The sequence below is a fragment of the Macaca mulatta genome, chromosome 9, assembly GCF_049350105.2.
Source record: "Macaca mulatta isolate MMU2019108-1 chromosome 9, T2T-MMU8v2.0, whole genome shotgun sequence".
NCBI lineage: Eukaryota > Metazoa > Chordata > Mammalia > Primates > Cercopithecidae > Macaca > Macaca mulatta.
The window spans coordinates 98,627,529-98,649,628 of NC_133414.1; the positions used below are offsets into that span (position 1 = coordinate 98,627,529).

General features: G+C 35.6%; 1 protein-coding gene across 2 annotated transcripts in view; it reads right to left on the minus strand.

The window, feature by feature from the left end:
• The window catches only part of PRKG1 (protein kinase cGMP-dependent 1), a 1,342,028-nt gene that overhangs the window by 1,165,556 nt on the left and 154,372 nt on the right, over positions 1 to 22,100 (minus strand). The window lies entirely within an intron of this gene.

A 22,100-nucleotide genomic window follows, 5' to 3' on the forward strand; every position in this document is an offset into this window, starting at 1 on the left:
GACTTGGACTCCTACTTAGCTGTTTGAAACAACTGGTAGAAATGCAACAGTTCTTTATACATGTCCCATGCTTTTATAGAGAATATTTCTTTCCTCAAGCAGCTTAGACTGAGGTAACCAGGCAAATAAACTCTATTGAACAAGATGTTTGAAGTGCAACACGTTTTAGGTATGGGATTCAATACAGGTAGTCAGTAGGAAACATATTCATAAATTTTGTAATTGGAATTCAGCAGTTAATGAGAAAGTTTTAGCAGAACTTAAAACATTGGGATATTTATTTGCTCAGATAAGAAGTTCCAAATGACTTTCTAAGAATGCAAAAATCAAAGTGGAAGAGACATTAAGAAATGTTTTATCAGGAGGACAATCAGAGCACTATCAGAGAAGTCAGAAGCCGGATAAGATGAAAGCAAAGACCTTAGCAATCCAGAGAGGAGACAGCACATTTAGAATGTCATATTAAAAGTCTTAATTTTAAAAAAATTAAACACAAACTGACCTTTGTCCTCACTTGCTTAGCAAGTGGCTTCCAGGGAAATGACCTGCAGTAGTGAATACCGACTAAAGCATTAGTCTTCTCTCCCCATTTCTGGGAGGCTTTTCATCTAGACCTCAGTCTAACTAGCCTAGCCTTCACCATTATGTTTTGTAATAATTCAGTTTTAAGTAGTGCAAAGATAAACATAAAAATAAAAACAATTGAAATTTCATCACTATGAAGAATAATCCTAGAATGGAATGTTACGCTACCATTAAAATTATGTTTATGAGGAGTGTTAATGACATGGAGGAAATTCTTCTATTATTTTTAAGTGAAAATGCAGGATACAAAATTGATTTTAGAGTAAGAATGTATGTGCCTATTAAAATGTAAAAAACACACACACACACACACACACAAAACAAAACATAGGTTTTGAAGAGGCATATATTTGGGTTTCAATCCTAGCCCTGACACCTCAAAAATTTTGAGTGGGTTGTCTTACTTTTTTTTCTGAATTTTTAAAAATACCAGCTTAATAGGTTTATATGTGAAGATCAAAGAATAAAATGTTACTTTCAGTAAATGGTAGGGGATAAAGGTTGTAGCAGTATTAATTGCAGTATTATCTTCACCCCTCCTTATAATTACCTTCACCACTCTTGGACTGAAGAATAGCAATGGCACCTTCATACCACTTCTTCATATTGACTCCTGAGATCTACTGTTCTGGTATTATTTTTCCAAGAATCTGAACTTATTTGGTACTCAGGAAATTAATCTTGGTCAAATTGTATTACATTTTCTCTTTCCTAATTTTTTTTTTTTTTTTGTCAGAGAGTGAGGCCATTTGATGGGATCATAGTTTCTTGCACAATAAAAACTAATCAAGAACCACAACTTGTTCAGCTACATACAGATGGTATATTATCCTTTGTGAAGTACTAAGAGTGCCCTATAAAGATTTAAGTCCTAGAAATGCAGCAAGATTAAAAATGAAGCCCTCTTCTAAGAACATAATTATAATTAGCACCATCCAAATATGATTGAAGTCGCTTTCTTCCCTCTCATAAATAGGAGTATTAACCTGTTTGATGAAGATATTACAAAAGATTAAACAATGAGCCCTACACAATTCCTTAGAATTATCCAAACTTTCCAACTGTTTATCACTGACTGTAGAGTGTGGGATGGGAAGGATGGGATTTCAGGATGTTTTTGTTTCTCAAATTGTATTCTGGATAGAGAACATTTAATTTCAGGTCTCTGAAGAAACAAACTGGAAACTTCCATATAGGCTGTTGTGTCTCTTTAAAGGAAACTAATCAATATAGGACCACAGCTTACTATTTACACCTTCATACAGGTATTGCCAAATAGCATTGTTTCTGAATTGTCACAAATAATTTGTCTCTGATCTCACAGCAAGATAGATACCTTGTGCTTCTGTGTAGTGCAACCCCAAAAATGTTCTTATCAGAGAATAATACTCAAAACCCTGTCTTTTCATGTAATTTTCTTTTAAGTCCTTTCCTACTGAGGACTGAAAACCTTAGGTCAACTCTCATTAGTCTTTACTTTCTCTGACATTATAGACTAAAATTAATCAGGGCCTCCATCTCACTCTTCTTTGAATCCTTTTCTTTCCCCAAAGAAATGGTCTAAGACACTCACTGTAACTAAGATATAATGCATATAAAAATCAGTGAGTTGAGCTGTGTTATTAGTATGGGAGTTAGGGAAAGCTGATATCACAAGTTACAGAAGGTAGCCATCTGCTTAACCCAGAGTATATATTTTAACAATATTTTGAAATAATTCAGCAGCCTGACCTGGGAGGTATAAGAAGCAACCACAAAGATCATGATTTTTTAAAATCTTTACTATCTGCCTTTGTGTATAAATAATTTATTTTTTTAAATCTTTTTCTTTCATGCCCAAAAGGTGTGGCTTTTTAAATCTAAACACCCATAAACATGACTTGACTAATTTGAGCTAGCCCTATTCCTTTGTCATCATTGGATTGTCAGCCTCTGAAATATTAGCTATATATAAAATGATATGCTGGTATGCTGGCTGTCTGGCTGGGTTGGAGAAAAGCGGGGGAAGCTATGGTATGTAGCATTTGCCAATTTCCATGGTGTAAATACTCCCACCATGGCCAATTTCAAGCTTTCATGCAAAATCAACCTGTTTGCAAAGTTCCTGGAAATTAACAAGCAGATCTTACATGAGCCAGTGCAAGTTGGCTCCAGCACAATACTGGATATAGAGTATTTTTCTAACACCCTAAGAATTTAGTGTAACTTAATTTATAAATTCTGAAACCAACATGATAATCCTTTCTTTCCTTAAAAAATCTCATGGGGTGGTATAATATCCCCAGATAATTTAATGCCAGGATTAGCAATAGTTCTTCCAAACGTTCAATGTTAGAAAAATAAATTGGAAAATTCATTTCCCCATTTACTTATTACAGAGAAAATTTCTGAATATAAAGAAAAAATACTTGATAGAAATTGTCTTTCTACACAATCTTAGTTAAAAATGGACAATTTTAGAGTATAGGAAAACATACACCTACTTTTCAAATAAGGGAGCCAGCACTATTCACTGTTAATGAACAGTCCCCCACTAGTTTTTCTTAAGCTAATAAAAGGATATTCTACATAATGGTTACCATACAGTAGGCTAGCAATATGTAAGTGGCAGTAGGGTTATTTCAACGAGGAGGGAAGGCTAGTTCAGATTAAGTGGTCAGGAAGGCCTCTCTGAAATAAAGATTATATGACAATGAGATCCAACCATTTTCTTCTCTATTGCAATGATTATGAGGAAAATCATTCTAAGTAGAAGTAAAAACAAGGACAAAGGTGAAGAGTTTGGAATCACCTTGATACATTCAAGGATCAGAAAGTAGACCTGTATGGTTGAAGCATACAGTGAGAAAGAAGGAATGGGATGGGAGAATAAGATCATTGAGGTAGGCAGGGGATGGGTTTCATAGGACCTTGAAGACTACAATAAAGAGTTTTATTTTTTTCCAAACACCAGTGAAGGACTATAAAAAGGGGTATGATTTATAGACAATATAACAGACATAAAGAATAAATGATGTAAAATTACTTTAAAATGTTACTGAAGTTGTGGAGGTTTTCTGTTGTGGATTTCATCAATTAATGAATACCAAAAGCAAAATTGATCATCATGTTAATAAGGGAGTTTTATAATTGAAACTCTTGGGAACCACTGTATCATAAAGCTTACATTTATTTGGACTTTAAATCACTTACTCTCAGGCAACTCTTACATATTAGGAGAGAATGAGGTCTCATCTCAATTTCAAAAACTATCTCCAGAGACCTGAAGTGTGCCCACTCTCTACTTTCACTCATGTTTTAGAACAGTTTCCCCCTCAGTCAGGTCACAGGCAATCTCTTCGATTAAAAAAGACTTCCGCAATGAACATACGTGTGCATGTGTCTTTATAGCAGCATGATTTATAATCCTTTGGGTATATCCCCAGTAATGGGATGGCTGGGTCATATGGTACATCTAGTTCTAGATCCTTGAGGAATCGCCATACTGTTTTCCATAATGGTTAGAACTTAAAGTATAATAATAATAATAATAATAATAATAATAAATAAATAAAACAAATTCAAAAGAACAAAGAAAAAAAAAAAAGAGACTTCCAGGCACTTTAAAAGACATAGTCAAAGCTATTAAGTTATTGCTAAGAATGGAAATCAGCTAAAGCAATTTGAAAATGTAGCACAAAACTTCTATAACAAAAATTTGTGACCAAAAACATCACTCACTAAAGTTCTTTTGCACTGAATGGTCAACTTTAGGATCAAATGTCAGAAGAAGCAATAAAGGATTTTCACGGTCACCTTGGCCTACAGTATTGTAGTTCCATTTGGGAACTCAAACATCCAAGTCTTCATTGAGGGCATAATGACAGTCCATAGCTCTTTAACACAAACATACTCCTTGCAGAGCCTCTTAAAAGTTTCTAATTCGAAGTTATTGCAAAAGGACAACTCCATCCATCTATTGTGAAATATTTGATTAATACCTACAAGCAAGAAAAATGGTAGTCCGGTGGCTGCCACAATTGTTAAGATTCTGCCCAAACCATGGATCCTATTTCTTGCCTAACAGCTTTTCTGAATGAACTCCATAGATACAAGCTGGCTAAGAGCTAAGAACTATCAACCAGCCCACATAAAGATAAAATTTAATTCTGCAAAGTTATTGGCCAATTTATATATTCCCTCAAAACTACAAACCAGTTTTCAACAAGGTTCAGACTGTATTTTCACATCAACCAACTCTGCTATAGCTATCCCAATCTTATGACAAAAATAGTCGTGAGGAAATCAAAACTGTTTGCCAAATTCAGGCCTATAATTAGCATTTGATACAAAACAAAGGAATCACTGGGCCAAAATTAATGATAGCAACATAGTTCTTAGGTGAACAATACAATTTATCTTTTATTACATACATTGTAATATTTACCAATTGTCAATTGCCTTCTAACTTTTTTCCTGTAGTTCTAAAATAGATTATTTAGTTCCTTTTAATTAAATCATGAAATCATTATGAAATATTAATACTCAATGATTGTGGAAAGGGAAGATAGCCCATAAAATATTTATTTGCCCAAATGTCATTCAGATGTTAACTTAATTTACCTTCTTTTTTTTCATTTTATTTTTAACTGGCATGTAGTAACTGTACATACTTATGGGATACAGAGTGATATTTTCATACATGTACATAATGTGTAATGATCAAGTCAGGGTAATTATCATATCCATCACGTTAAACATTTGTTATTTCTTTGTGTTGAGAATATTTAAAATTCTTTTAGCTTTTTGAAAATATACCATAAATTATTGTTAACTATATTCATCCTGCAGTGCTATAGAACACTGGAACTTATTCCTCCTATGTAGCTATAATTTTTTATCCATTAACCAACTTCTCATTATCTTTCCCTCATCCCTACTCTTTGCAGCCTCTAATAACTATAATCCTGCTCTTTACTTTTATGCATTCAGTTTACATATTAGTGAGAACACGCAGTATTTATATTTCTGTGACTGACCTATTTCACTTAATACAGTGTCCTCCAGGTTCATCTATGTTGCTGCAAATGACAGGATTTCATTCTTTTTTATGGCTAAATAATATTCTGTTGGGTATATGTACCACATTTTCTTATCTGTTCATCTGTTGATGGACATTTAGATTGATTCTGTATCTTGGCTATTGTGACTAGTGCTGCAATAAATATGGGAGTACAGATATCACTTTGATATACTAATTTTATTTCCTTTGAATAAATACTCAGCAGGACTTCTAGAAACTAGACCTCTAGCTCTTACCATATACAAAACATCAACTCAAAATGAATTAAAGACCTAAATGTAAGACCCCAAACTATAAAACTACTAGAAGTAAAAGCAGGGGAACTGCTTCAGGACATTGAGTCTAGGCAAAGGTTTTAAGAATAAGACCTCAAAAGCATAGACAACAAAAACAAAAATACACAAATGGGACTATGTCAGAAAAAAAAAAAAAGGCTTCTTCATAGCAAAGGAAACAATCAGCAGAGTGAAGAAGCAACCTGAAGAATGGGAGTACATATTTTCAAGCTTCAGGTGAAGGACTAATATTCAGAAAATACAAGGAACTTAAAATAAATTAATAATAATAATAATAATAATAATTTGATTAAAACATGGGCACGTGATCTGAATAGACATATCTCAAAAGAAGACATACAAATGACCAAGTATATGATAAAATGCTCAACATCATTAATCATTAGGGAAATGCAAATCAAAACTATAATGAGCCATCATCTTAAACCAGTTAGAATGACTATTATCAAAAAGACAAAAAATAACAAAATGCTAGAGAGGATGTAGAGAAAACGGGCCACTTTTTACACTGTAGGTAAGAATGTAAATTAGTACAGCCAGGGAAAACAGTATGGAGTTTTCTCTAAAACTAAAAATACAGCTAGTGTTTTCCATTTTAACTAATACTTTCACCTCATTGTCATTGACTAGGAGCAATGCTAAGTAGATCTTGAAATCACTAGTTAGATGTTAACAGATAGGGCAGGCTTATATTAATTGAGGAAAAGGAAAATTGTTGTTCTTTTAGGTGTTCATCCACTTCCAAACCATCAATATTAAAAGTCTCTCATTCAACTATTCAAGTCATTCGGCTCTCCAGAGATGCATTTTACGAGTGAGCCTAACTAAAAATAGAGCAGTCTCCAAAAGAATCCAGATCAAACTCTTCTCCTATAAGCTCCCTCTCTCATATCATGGAATTAAAACCGTGAAGTTTCACAGAAGTAACATAAAGTGCTTTGCTTGAGAATAAATAAGACTATACACATTTCATTGCAGAATTTAAGAACTATGTGGCCTGATCTATTAAGAAGTAACTCTATTTCTAAAGTTTGGATGCCCAAACTGCAAACCAGGGTAATAACTGGGGGAAAAAAAATGTCAGATATTTATATGTCAAATTGCAATTCAATGTTTTAAAGTATTTGTTTTCTTATCTTTCAAGGCACTAAATAATTGAAATTTCTTAGAACTCATTTGTTTCCAACAAGGTCAGCATGAATACACTCTGAACAAGCTCCTCACCACCCTGGGCAACCCTATCATCAGGGCATACATTGAGTGCCATGATGTTACTGTTAGTCCTTTGAAACCCAGCAACTCACACCACCACTATGTGTTACATGTTGTAATTTCAATTACTGCAATGACTTGATTTTCAAATTGATCATTAAAGAAATCATTTTAGAATAATTCTGTTGTTAAGATGCTGCTAGACTTAATCTCTGAGACAGATTATCATATATTTTAAATTTTAAACTAAAAATACAGTTAGTAAAAATACAGTTTGTATTCAATGGCAGAAATACAGCATGATTCTCTATCACCCCCTTGCCCCAAAGTGTATACTTTCTCTTGACTGAAAATGGTGACTTGGTTACTTTACTCAATTCACTTAATTCCAGAAAATTGGAGCCAAATTTTGCTTCATTACAATGTCCTACATGTCTCACAAGGCAGATTTTCCACTCTGACATACTCAGTTCAGTTTTACCTCCAAACATTATTTTGCATGAGGCTTTAATACATTAGACATATAGAGTCTGCCTTAAGTGAGATGGTGTTTATATTGAGTAATTTTGAAAATAACTAAAAGTTTAAAACAAACAATCATGCTCCTAGTCATAAAAGCTCTGTGGTTACCAAGCTTCGTAACCAAACTGAAAAATTAACCCAATACTGACAATAACATTAGTCATTATTTTATAATAGTAGTATTACTACTATTAATATTTACTATTACCACTATTAATAATTATTAAGTATTTATTCTGTGTTCCACAATATACAAAGAGCTTTCCCTCATTTAAGACTCATTTTTGTGTGGCACATATACACCATGGAATACTATGCAGCCATCAAAAAGGATGAGTTTGTGTCCTTTGTAGGGACATGGATGCAGCTGGAAACCATCATTCTTAGCAAACTATCACAAGAACAGAAAACCAAACACCGCATGTTCTCACTCATAGGTGGGAACTGAACAATGAGATCACTTGGACTTGGGAAGGGGAACATCACACAGGGGCCTATCATGGGGAGGGGGGAGAGGGAGGGATTGCATTGGGAGTTATACCTGATGTAAATGACGAGTTGATGGGTGCAGCACACCAACAAGGCACAAGTATACATATGCAACAAACCTGCACGTTATGCACATGTACCCTACAACTTAAAGTATAATAATAATAAATAAATTAAAAATAATAATAATAAAAAAAAGACTCATTTTTGACTCTGTAAGTTTGACATAGTGGAACTCAGAGAATTACATAAATTGTCCAATGTTGCACAATAGTAACTGACAGGTAGAGTCAGGATTTAAAGATAAATCTGTTTGACTTCTAAGCCCACAATATTTAATTTTACTGACAATTTGAATATATTATCCCACTTATAAAAATCCAAAAGCAAATGTTCCACTCATTTATCTTTAATTTTTCAAAAGTGGGAATGTTACACTTTTGCAGAAGAAAGAAATTAGACCCTTATCTCTCACCATACACAAAAATCAACTCAAAATGGATTAAAAACTTAAATGCAAAGGCCAAAAACTATGAAGCTACTAGAAGAAAACATAGGGGAAATACTTCATGACACTGATCCAGGCAATGATTTTTTGGATAAAACCTCAAAAGACAGGCAGCAAAAACAAAAATAGACAAATATGATTACATCAAAAAAGTCTTACAGTTAAGGAAACAATCAAAAGAATGAAGACACAACCTATAGAATGGAAGAAATATTTGCCACCTATACGCATGACCAGGGTTTAATACCCAAAATAAATAAGAAACTCAAATAACTTAGTAGCAAAAAACCCAAATAACCCAATTAAAAAATGGGCAAAAGAACTTAATAAACACTTGTAAACAAAAAAAACCATAAACATAGCCAATGAGTACATGAAAAAATGATCAGTGTCACTAAGCTTCAGGAAAATGCAAATCAAAACTATGAGATCTAACCTTACCCCTGTTAGAATGACTATTATCAAAAAGACAAAAGATAACAAGTGTTGGGGATGGTATGGAGAAAAAGGAACCCTTATACACTGTTGGTGAGAATATAAATTAGTATAGACTTTATGGAAAATAGTATGAAGATTCCTCAAAAAATTAAAAATAGAACTACCATGTTATCCCACTACTGGGTATATATCCAAAGTAAACTAAATTAGTATTTTGAAAACATATCTGCACCCCATGTTTATTGCAGCACTATTCGCAACAGCCAAGCTATGGAATCAACCGAAGTGTCCATCAATGCATGAATGAATAAAGAAAATGTGTTATACAGACACAATGTAATGTTACTCAATCATAAAAAAGAATTCATTTCTGCCATTTGCAACAGTATCGTTGAACCTAGAGGATATTATCTTAAGTGAAACAAGCCAGGCACAAACAGATGAATACCACACCATCTCACTCATATGTGGAACCTTAAAAAGTTGATCTCATAGAACTAAGGAGGAGGAGGGTTGTTACCAAAGGCTGGGGTAGTTAGGGAGGAAAAGGTGTTGGGAGATGTTGGTCACAGTTTACATAATTACAGTTTAATAGGGAGAATAAATTTCAAGAGATCTACTGTACAGCAAGGCAACTGTAGTTAATGTTATATTGTATTCTTGAAACATGTAAGGAGAGTGGAGGTTGTATTCTCACCATAAAAATCATAACTATGTAAAGTAATGCACTTGTTAATTAGGTAGATTTAACCATTGTACAATGCATATATATTTCAAAACATCATATTGTACATGATAAAAGCATATGATGTTATCTGTCAATTAAAAAAATTTTAGAAGAATGTTATACTTGGATAATATGACTTTTATCTGCAGAGAGCATTTCATGCTTTCAAAACATTTCTACATCTAACGTTTCATTCTATCATTGCCACAGACCTGTGCAGTAGGTAGAACCTTATTTGTCCTTATTTGACAGATAAGGAAACAAAGGTATAAAGAAGTTAGATGCCTACCAAGTTCCTGTTAGAGATTAAAGTAGGACTCAGGTCCACTGACTATCAGCCTGCAATAAACACTTTTTAAACCTTCTTTTATTTGACACACATTCATATTCATTCATTCATTCATAATCTCTCTCTCTTTCTCTCAATCTCTTTCTCTCTGTCTGGATCTTCCTATCTCTCTATTTCTCTCTCTGTTTCTTCTCTCTTTTTCTCATACCTTTGGCCAATTTTTTTTTTTTTTTTTTTTTTTTTTTTTTTGAGATGGAGTCTCACTCTGTCGCCCAGGCTGGAGTGCAGTGGCGCGATCTCGGCTCACTGCAACCTCCAACTCCCGGGTTCACGCCATTCTCTGGTCTCAGTCTCCCGAGTAGCTGGGACTACAGGCGCCCGCCAACATGCCCGGCTAATTTTTTTTATATGTTTAGTAGAGACGGGGTTTCACCGTGTTAGCCAGGATGGTCTCGATTTCCTGACCTCGTGATCCACCCACCTTGGCCTCCCAAAGTGCTGGGATTACAGGTGTGAGCCACCGCGCATGGCCACTTTTGGCCATTTTAATGTTTAAACTCACCTGAATAAAGAGTCAACAAATTCACCGCAATAGTTATCAGCAGGGAATTGTGGCCATTTCACAATAATTCTGTAGTTTGAAACTTCTGTCATAGTTCATTCAGAAATTCCCTTTCTGATCTAGTTCATTCTCTACATTACAGAAGTTTGAGCAAGGTATATGGCTTTTACAGAAGGATAATCTCTAATACAGAAACACTTCTTGAATTCAGCAATGGATTCAACTTATTTTGATTCCAGTGTGTTCACATTTGTCTTCTCTTCTCTGACTTGAGCACACATCTTTCTTTCTCCTTTTCTCTCCTTCTATTCCTACATACCTTGCCTCAGATGACTTCAATATGCAAATATGGAGGAGAAATGAAGCACACAAAATTTGTTATCAACTTGGATGGAGATCCGTATTTGAATTTCAAATAAAAAGGAAGCTCCCATTATAAAATATAATATTCTAAAAACTGCAAGATGGCAGATTTTGTAATTAATGTAACTAATGACCTATAATATTTCAGAAAAATTATAATAGTTCAGAGAAGTCTGAATATAAGATACAAAACATTAATGCTTTCCAAATAAATACTTTACAGTAGAAATTTGATATGTACAACTCGTAAACTTAAAGCATGTTAGTATAACGGTTCATACACTATAATCTGAGCTAGCTACCTTAGATTTTCATGGCATAAGACAGAAAGGGTAGGAAGAAAGGAAAGTTGAGAAAAAAGAAGATAAATCAATATGATTTTATAACTTGAATCCACTATTTATCATGTACCACATGTCCTTTAAAAGTTTGTCCCTTTCAGTAGTAAATAGTTAATATTTATTATATTTCCAACATAACCATTCTAGCTTCAAAATCAGCCACTTCAGGTAAATACAGCAATAGTGATTGATGGTTTTAAAACACAACTATAATTATCCACAGAGTGATTTAAACAGTGACCTAGAGTTGCTACTGACATAAGTACAGTATTTATGGAAGTAAGCACTATCCACAATCTGGAAAAACACTCCTAAAAATGTATCCTTTGTGAAAATAAGGTCACAACAATCACTGACAGAAGGACAAAAAGAAACAGAGAAGCAATAAAGAAGTTTAGGCAGGCCGTGAAGCCAAGGAGGTTGGGTATAAAAAGTAAATGCAAAAGACATGGAGTTCAGAGCACTAAGCATGCTTGAACTGCAGATGACTAGGCAGGCACATGATGTAACCCTGTGTTAAGGCCTCCAGCTAGTTAAAGGAGGATGCTGAGATCTTTTTCAGGCTGAGATTCCGGAAATCAGGGACAGGGTATAGAGGGATGAGTGTTGGTCCCTGAGGTTGTGGGACACTGAGCAAAACTGTGGTCTAGAGAGAAACAGCTTAAAGAATTAATCCAAAGGGAGTTCAAGCAAACAAATGAAAACTAAGCCCAAGATATAGGCTCTTCAACCCGAGGGTGCTGGATGGAACAAAAGAATTCAGAGGGCAGACAGAAGGCAGCACTTCCAGAATATTTCTGGGGCAGCGGTTCTTAGGACTTCAGGGGACTCTTTCATGCAGTGGTGGGGTTATGACCTACCCGCAGGTGGGAATATGCTATTAGAGGTGCAAGAATTGCTGGACACACACTCTGCACACAGCCATGCCACAGTCTCTAGGGTTCTTGTTCATTTCCCAGAACAAACAAAGAGAATAGACAGAGGGATATGAAAAGGGGAGGTATTCTATGAGGACACTCTCACTTTTCTTGGCCATACAGTCTAGTACAAGGAGGAGAGCTGCACAGAAGACAGTCTTTTGAGTACAATATTTTTATTTTAGGCATTTTTGCACGTTATCTCACCCAATCCTCCCAATGGAAACTAAGAAACAAATCAGTCATGTTAGTTAAAATAATGGTTATGCAACATTAAACTTCCACCCTAGACCCCCTCTTAACCACACTTCTCCGGGTGTGTCACCTTGCCTTTACACAGTACTCTACTCAGACTGATCCTTACACTGTTCATTCGTTTACTCATTCAACAAGCATTTTTTGAGTACCTCATATATGACATTGTGCTAGGGATTAGGGGTAAGGGGGGTAAGTGAAATAAACAGAGTATCTGTGTTCTCAGGGCTAAAATTTTAGTAGTACCCCTTGTTAATACAGAGGTAAACAAACAAATATGTTGTTAAGAGAAAGTGTTTTAAAGGTCACAGAAAGAGTGCTGAATACGGAATAAAGGGGAAGATCTATTTGGCACGTAAAATGAAGACCTGTTTGACAATGTAGCATTTAGGCTGATATTGAAGGATCAGTGAGCCACCCCATAGAAAATCTAAGGGAAAGGCTCTCAAAGCAGAAGAAACAGAATATTTTCTGGCTCTAGTTTGGAGAAGGAAGCTGGTGAGCCAGAGCCTTTAGATCAAGAGAAAGAATAGCTACAGGTCAATTTGGAGACATAAGCAGAGTCTGTTTTAGACATGGTCTTGCAGATGGTGAGAAAGAATTGAATTCTTAGTGAAATGAAAAGCTATTAAAGGGGTAAAGCAAAGATAATGAGTGAGATGGTATAATTTATATTGTAAAAAACATCTCTAGGATTTCAGTGAATAAACTGCAGCAATTCCAGGTGGAAGGAGAGGGGAAGGAAAACTCAGAAAGGATGCTATTGCACTATTTTCAAGTAAGACATAAGGATGGCCTAGATTAGGATGGTGACATCAGAGAGGAATAGAAGTAAGATGGACTTGAAAGTATATTTTGCAAGTGGGCGCTATAGGACTTACTGGTAGAATGAATGTAAGGATGGGGGAAAGGGAACAACCTAGGTTTCCAGCTTGAGCAACTGAATAGACATTGGTTGTTTAGACCTAGACAAGTAACTGGTTCTTAAAGACCAAATAAACCTAGAGGTGGGGTCAAGAGCGAGGCCCCATAAAGGAGATTGAGAAATAGCAGAGACACAAAAAGACAACGAGGGCAGTGGACATCAGGGAGGTGGTGGGAGGGAAGCATTTCAAGGAGAAGGAATGGCTCATCCTTTGGATTCCTGCCAGAGCCATATTTTCTAGTATGATTACTTTTAAATCATTGGCCATTCTATCTGTGAGGTCATCCAATGATTCATTAGAAATGAATATTGTGCTTTAGTCTAGCAATAATAAACACTGCTCTCCACTGTGCTAATTTTTAAAAATCATTTAAAAATGCATTTATCATGGTCTTATTTCTCAGATTACTTTAAGCATAAGGTATCACAGCAACTGAAACTTGCTTGAAAACAGACTTACCCAGAAAGAAAGCTAGTAAGACTTACTGCTAAGCTCTACATTTAAAAAACTATACACAAACACACACCATACAAAGTAAATAAATACTAAACACACATACCATACAAAGTAAATAAATACTAAAGCCTACAAAGCTTACTGTGGTAAGTTTACACAGAGAGTAGGTCATGTCACGTGTTCAAAAAATGTGGCCGGGCACGGTGGCTCATGCCTGTAATCCCAGCACTTTGGAGGCTGAGGAGCACTGATCACGGGGCCAGAAGATTGAGACCATTCTGGCCAACATGGTGAAACCCTGTCTCCACTAAAATACAAAAAATTAGCCGGGCATGGTGGTGCATGCCTGTAGTCCCAGCTACTCAGGAGGCTGAGGCAGGGGAATCATTTGAACTCAGGAGGCAGAGGTTGCAGTGAGCCGAGATTATGCCACTGCACTCCAGCCTGGTGACAGAACAAGACTCCGTATCAAAAAAAAAAAAAAAAAAAAAAATGCTCAATGTCCAAAAATACTGGACTCCTCCTCATTTATCAGAGCAAAATAGCAATCAACCTGAACTAAATCAAAATTAGACTGCCACATGTGTAGTAAGAAGAATTCATTAATATTGAGGAAATACACTTGTTAGCAACCTAACAGGATAATCCATATAAGAAATTTATTGAATAGATTTGATTTTCATACCAAGTTAGTGCAGATAAAAAACCACTTTGCAGAAAGACAGGCAATAGTGAACATGAAAGAGACTCAATATTAATCATATGTTGACTCATTCGACATCATATAAGCCTCATTACCCTCCCCTCCATTTATTTCCTAAGTTTAGAATTGCATTATAAATGACACCATTCAGAAAAATGACTGCACCATGAGGATCATTAAGGTTTCTGTGCTGAATATAGTGTTTTGAAATTCTAAACACCAGTAAAGCAAAGCTCCTGTTTATATTTAATAAAATGAATACCTCATTTCACTTTTGACTCAAAGTTACCTTCATGTTTATTATTTATTCCTTATGTTCATAGATATTTTTAACCACTAAAATTAGACCTTCTTAGATACTTACATTCTTTTGAAAACATAATGAGGAGTAAATCTAAAAGTAAAAAGTAAATACTTTTAATTAATAAGCTATTTTTAGAACCACCAATGCATAACCTCCCCTCCTAGTGAAAGTCCCCAAAGTAACTTTCAGCTTATTATTATCCCCAGACACATGTCTAGCAAAATTCATATGTGTTTCTTCCCACAACATTTAATCATCAACTTTCTCTTGCATCATTCCTTTAAACAAAGCTTTATTTCAACCTTCAGTTACCTCTTACTTAAACTGGTATGACCTTTTCTCCCCATCTAATATGAAATGATTCTGAGACATTTCAGCTTGTCATTCTGAACTTGTCACTCAGCTCGTCATAGCATAAATCTACCATAAATCAACCCCCTGCCTCATTCACTCCAACTTTCAATAGGATTTGTGATGATGACTTCCAAATTCAGTAGGTCAACTCAAAATTTCTTGTCCTCTATTTCTTTACCGGCTACCTCTTTTCTTTCAAGAAAATTTATTTGACATGCCTTTTGTTATACTGGCATCAGTGAGGTTTCTACACAGTCATAGCATTCAAGTCACTGTATAGAACCCTCTCACCACCCCTAAGATTCTCAGAGTACTTAGGTGTTCCAATCATTCTCTGTCCACACTAGGCATCAGAGTCAATTGGAGAGATTTTAAAAAATACAGACACCCAGGACTTATCCTGAAATTTGATTTTAGTTAGCTTGGAGTATGACCCAGTTGTTGGTATATTTACTGTCATGTATTTATAGCTTAAATATATGTAATTAAAATATACTTTAGGCCGGGCGCGGTGGCTCAAGCCTGTAATCCCAGCACTTTGGGAGGCCGAGACGGGTGGATCACGAGGTCAGGAGATCGAGACCATCCTGGCTAACACGGTGAAACCCCGTCTCTACTAAAAATACAAAAAAAAAAAAAAAAAAAAAAAACTAGCTGGGCGAGGTGGCGGGCGCCTGTAGTCCCAGCTACTCGGGAGGCTGAGCCAGGAGAATGGCGTGAACCCGGGAGGCGGAGCTTGCAGTGAGCTGAGATCCGGCCACTGCACTCCAGCCTGGGCGACAGAGCGAGACTCCGTCTCAAATATATATATATATATATATATATATATATATATATATATATATATATACTTTAATTACAGGATTTTGGATTTTGTTAAACCTAAACCTTTTTGCACAATTTACTACTCCTTGCTGCCCCGCCCCCTCCGCCCCCACCGCCATAGTTTTTAAGTTCCTACTCACTTTAAGAAACAATTAATTAGGCTGGGCGTCGTGGCTCACGCATGTAATCCCAGCACTTTGGGAGGCTGAGGCAGGCGGATCACGAGGTCAGGAGACCAAAACCATCCTGGCTAACACAGTGAAACCCCATCCCCACTAAAAACACAAAAAATTAGCCAGGCGTGGTGGTGGGCACCTGTAGTCCCAGTTACTTGGTAGGCTGAGGCAGGAGAATGGCGTGAAACCAGGAGGCGAGAGCACGCCACTGCACTCCAGCCTGGGCAACAGAGTGATCCATCTCAAAAAAACGAAAAAGAAAAGAAACAATTAATTAATAGTGACTAAAATGTGGCATATTCAAGTATTCTCAATCCGAAATAACATTTTGAAAGATGTAAATAATGTTGCGGAAAACATCACACTTTATCATGAAATTGAGTTTGCGACATTATAAATACTAAACTTTAAAAGAATGACACACAGAGAGAACTACAAGAAATCTTCCAATTATAACTTCAGAAGAAATCAAAGAAAAGAGACAGAGCTTACTAGGACTTTGCTTATATGACATAATTTTGCTGTTTTTCCATATCTCTCTTGTCTCTTCATCTCCCTTCTTCTTCTCTCTCTCTCTCTTCCCCCACCCACCTCCCACACACACACTAAAAACTCTCTCTCTGTTCCTCATTGTTTCCTCTTAGTCTCTTTACCAGCTCATTCTTCTTTCCAAATCACTTAATATTTTTAGTTCCCAGGGCTCTATTCTAAACTTCTTTTTTATCTTTTCATTTAACATATTCTCCTGAGATAATTTCACTGAAATTACTATCTACATGCTGAGAACTACTAAATCTATATCTCACACCTTAGCTTTTCCCAGAGCGCCAGGCTGAAAGCATTCTTGCCTACATAGGTACCTGAAGCTCACCGAAGTCCCAGCTGAATGCATCTTCCTTTCCTAGAGAATCTGCTTCTCCTCCAGGACTTTTAACCTCAACTAGGAACATCACCACCTACCCAGTTGCTCAAAATAGAAATCCATAGGTCACCTTCAACCTTATCCCCTCTCTCACATGCCACTCACCACTCACCAAGACTCACTGATATTTCTACCTCCTAAATATTTCTTGAGTCCATGCCACCTCTAGGTTAAGATACCTTCATCTATCAACTGGACTTTGCTTTTTATTTTACAAACTGCTCCCCCAATGTCCACATTTAATCCTTTTCAGTTCTTCATAAACATTTTAGTAAACTTGTGAATACCAAAACCAAACAATTTTTGCATGTAAAAACTGAAAAATTCAAATAACATCTACAGCATGGTTAATAACATTGTGTCAACATAAATTTCCTGATTTTGACACCATACTATGGTGATGTACCATCTTATCATTGAGAAAAACTGGGTGAAAGGTACACAAACCTTCTCTAAACTATCTTTGCAAATTACTGTGAGTATTCAACTATTTCAAAATAAATATTATTTAGAAAAACTAACTCTGGTTATATACTGGTTTTTTTCCCCACCCCTTCTTAAAACTTCTGAGTGCCCCTCAATAAGTCCATCATTCTTATATTGACATTTATACCCATCGGAATTCTAGTCTACTCCATGTCCCACTTTCCTTCTTGGATTTGCCCTATAACTCTACTAGTCTTCTTTTTATTTCTCAAAAATAACACTCTCTCCTGCTTTAAAAACATCAAATAAGCTATTTTCTCTGCCTAAAACGGTTTTCCCAGATCGTTGCTTGGCATATTATCTGCTTATTTTTTCAGATAGCTGCTAAAAATCCCTTAATTGGGAAAGTTTTCCCAGACATCCTCCACTGATTCAGCCATCCCTTCAAATTAGATGAATTAACTCTTCTTTTAGGTTCTCACAGCACCCTCTACTTCTCCTTTTGTAAAAGTCATCATACTTAAACTTTTTTGTTCAATATATTCCCTCACACAAGTACTCCACAAACTCAACATGGACAGGGAATGAATGAATAGTGAGAAAATATTTGTTGAGTGAGTAAATAAGTTATTCAAATTGTTGTTAAAATCCCAATTTTTTTATCCATTTTATCATTTTCCAAAAGAGTCTCTGAGCTGTATATACACTGGTTTATTGGTTGATATTCTACTTTTCTATGATTAACAATATTTTTACAGTAGTTTATGAACCAATATTTCAGGGTGGTGGTATGCCAAATATTATACACTCTAGGGAAAGAGGTATGCCATTCCAGATATTAAATTAAACCGTGGTGTAGTTTAGATACAACTATAATGTCATTCAAATATCTAAGAAAGGGGAAGGGGTTCAAATACACATTTCTGTTCCAAAAATAGTTATCTGCGAAGTCCACAGACTCACATTCCATTAAATCTATGATAGAAAAGGAGCTACAAAGAATGATGGATTCCAGCTGCATCCAAGTCCCTACAAAGGACTCAAACTCATCCTTTTTTATGGCTGCATAGTATTCCATGGTGTATATGTGCCACATTTTCTTAATCCAATCTGTCACTGATGGACATTTGGGTTGATTCCAAGTCTTTGCTATTGTGAATAGTGCTGCAATAAACATACGTGTGCATGTGTCTTTATAGCAGCATAATTTATAATCCTTTGGGTATATACCCAGTAATGGGATGGCTGGGTCATCCAACTTTCCAGTAGTTTAACCCCTTATGCCCTGAAAACCACCATTCTACTTTTCTTCTGTATGACTTTTGACTATAGTAGTTCCCTCTTGTCTGTGGAGGATCTGTTCCAAGCTCCCCAATGGATGTCTGAAGCTAAGCATAGTACTGAAGCCAATATATAATGTTTTTCCTAGACATACAAATTTATGATAAAGTTTAATTTATAAATTAGGCACCATAAGAGATTAACAACAATTACTAGTAATAAAATTGACCACCTGAGTTAAATTGGGATTACTCAAATGCAAGCATTGTGATACTGTGACAGTTGATCTATTTGAGCAGGGAGAGCAGCATAAAAGATAACTATTGGGTACTGGACTTAATATGTGGGTGATGAAATAATATGTACAACAAACCCCTGGGACATGTGTTTACCTCTGTAACAGACCTTCACATGTACCCCTAAACCTAAAATAAAAGTTAAAAAATAGGACAGTTGAACTGATAACAAAGATGGCTGCTAAATGACAAACTAATAGGTGTAGGTAACATATACAGCACGGACAAAGACATGATTTGGATCCAAGGAAGGAGGGAACAAGATGTTGCAAGATTTGATCAGGCTACTCAGAACCATTTGCAACTTAAAACTTATTCTGGAACTATCTGATATGTTTTGGCAGTGTCCCCATCCAAATCTCACCTTGAATTGTCATGATCTGCATGTGTTAAGTGCTGGGACAGGTGGAGATAATTGAATCATGGGGGTAGTTTCCCCCATACTGTTCTTGTAGTAGTGAATAAGTCTCATGAGATCTGATCGTTTTATTATAAATGAGAGTTCCCCTGCATAAGCTCTCTTTCTTGCCCCCATGTAAAACGTGACTTTGCTACTCCTTTGCCTTCTGCCATGATTGTGAGGCCTCCCCAGCCATGTAGAAGTGGGGGCTGATTAAACTTATTTGCTTTATCAATTAAAAAAAAAAAAAAAAAAGAAAAGGAGCTACAAAAGGTTGACATTCACTATTATTTTCTCCACCATTATTTGGCCATTTGTGCTCAACTTTCCACATTCATGGTACAGTTTACAGTAACATAAAGTACTTGGAATCCTTTTAAAGCATTTTCAGGACTACTGCATGGTATCACAATAAGTACTACATTTTTCAAAGAAGTAAAACATATTTGAACTATAAGAGATCATCAGTTAGAGATCATCCGATTCAATCTTTGATTTTAAAAATGAGAAAGCTAATGAGAGCAGAGTTAATTGATGCTACAACCACAGTGAGAATACAGGTTGCTTGAAGTATTGACAAAACTCCCCACATTTGCAAACAGATTTTAGGAATTCCAATAATTAAATTGATGTGCAAAATTTTTCAACTGGCACATTAAATCCTTGACTCCTATTTACTGAAGTTTTTAAAAGTACAAATAATTGTTAGACCTCTAAATTTGGAGGTAACAAGAATGCATTCAGATTTCTGATAATGGCGGATGTTAGAATCAATTAACACTAAAATTTTGAATTCAGTTTTGAGATCTGTAAGACTTTTAAAGATATTGAGTTCTTAAGTTTTGCTTTGTTATAAGTTAACTTTAAGATTCTAAATGAGGGAACAGGGAGATAAAATACAGAGTTTTATTATGTCAAGATCCAGGAATAAATTAATTAGGAAGAGAAGAGACACAATGTTGTTGATTTTAGGCTCTAACAACGTACTGTCTCTGACTAGCACCTCTCCCATTTATCTTTTTAATGTATTTTTTTCATAAAATGCATACAATACATATCTATCCATTTATGCAGATTTTTTTAGTCTGTGAATTAGCGTTCATCATAATTCACGAGTGAGATTTAATATCCTCCCTTTGATATTAAAATCACATATAAAAGCTTGTAGGGGATAAGTAAATACAGAAATAGGCCATCTCTTTTTCATTATTAGCTGTGCTGCAGTTTTAGAAACCAAAGCTCTCCACACTCTTGTCCAGAAAGTCAGACAGTAAATGTTTGCATGGCAGCAGCCCAGGAGAGTGGCTGCAGAAAGACCTGAGTTTGAATCTTTTTTCCTGCTATTTCCTCAATGTTTATCCATGATTCCATAGCTTATCTGAGCATCAGTCTTCTTATCTGTAAAATGAGCATGAAAACAACACCTATCTCTGGGATTGCACTACAATACATAGAATAATGGTTTAGGTGCCTAGAAGTGATCAGTGCAAAATTGATGGTGGTTATCATCAAATTGTAAGAGCAGTGGACAAGGGAAAGGAGAGAAAAGGTACCCTCCTTTGCAAGAGTGGCACAGTTGTGGTATAAGAAGACTCCTGGTGAAGACTAGTTGGCACAATTGGCACATGTGGCTGGAGAGCTTATGGGATTGGGAGTATAGTATAGAATGTTGGTTTTGCCATCCACATGCAGATTCCCTTTCAGATAACTGAAGACGTTTTCACTCTGGCCCCCATCACTCTGATTTAGCTTAGGAAAGGATTATCCATATAAGACAGCCATCACTGAGGGTACTTCTCACCATCCACCCATCTATGTCTCAAATTTCACTGTAAGGCTCATTTGGACAAGTTAAAACGCAGACACCAAGGCTCCAACCCAGAGATCTGGATTTAGTAGATCTCAGCTAGTACTCAACCATATGCATTTTTTGATTAACAAATCATAATTATATACATTTATGGGGTACACTCTGATGTTTTGACATATGTATATGATGTGGCATAATTAAATGAAGCTAATTAACATATCCATCACTTCACTTACCTATCAGTTTTTGTGATGAGACATTTGAAATTTACTTAGCTATTTTACCATCTGCCTTTTTAACAAGAAGCTTAAATTATATATATATTATATAATATTCAGTATATAATATATATATAATATATAAAATACATATGGTATGTATGTGCTGATGTCCACAAATCACGTTTGGAGAAACACTGTTGTAAATTGCATAGGCTCTGTGTTTTTATTAAATCAGACAGAGTTCTGTCTCTCACAGAGTTACTCTAGCTTCCCCAATAAAGTGTCTTCAAAAAAACTATATTTTAGTAATAAAGTTTAAACTTTTATGTAGGGAAGACACAAGAAATAGCCTTATGATGACATTTGTAACATGTAAGATGTTGACTGTTAAGTTTTTCATTGTCTTTTACCAATCTTATTAAATAGACATATCT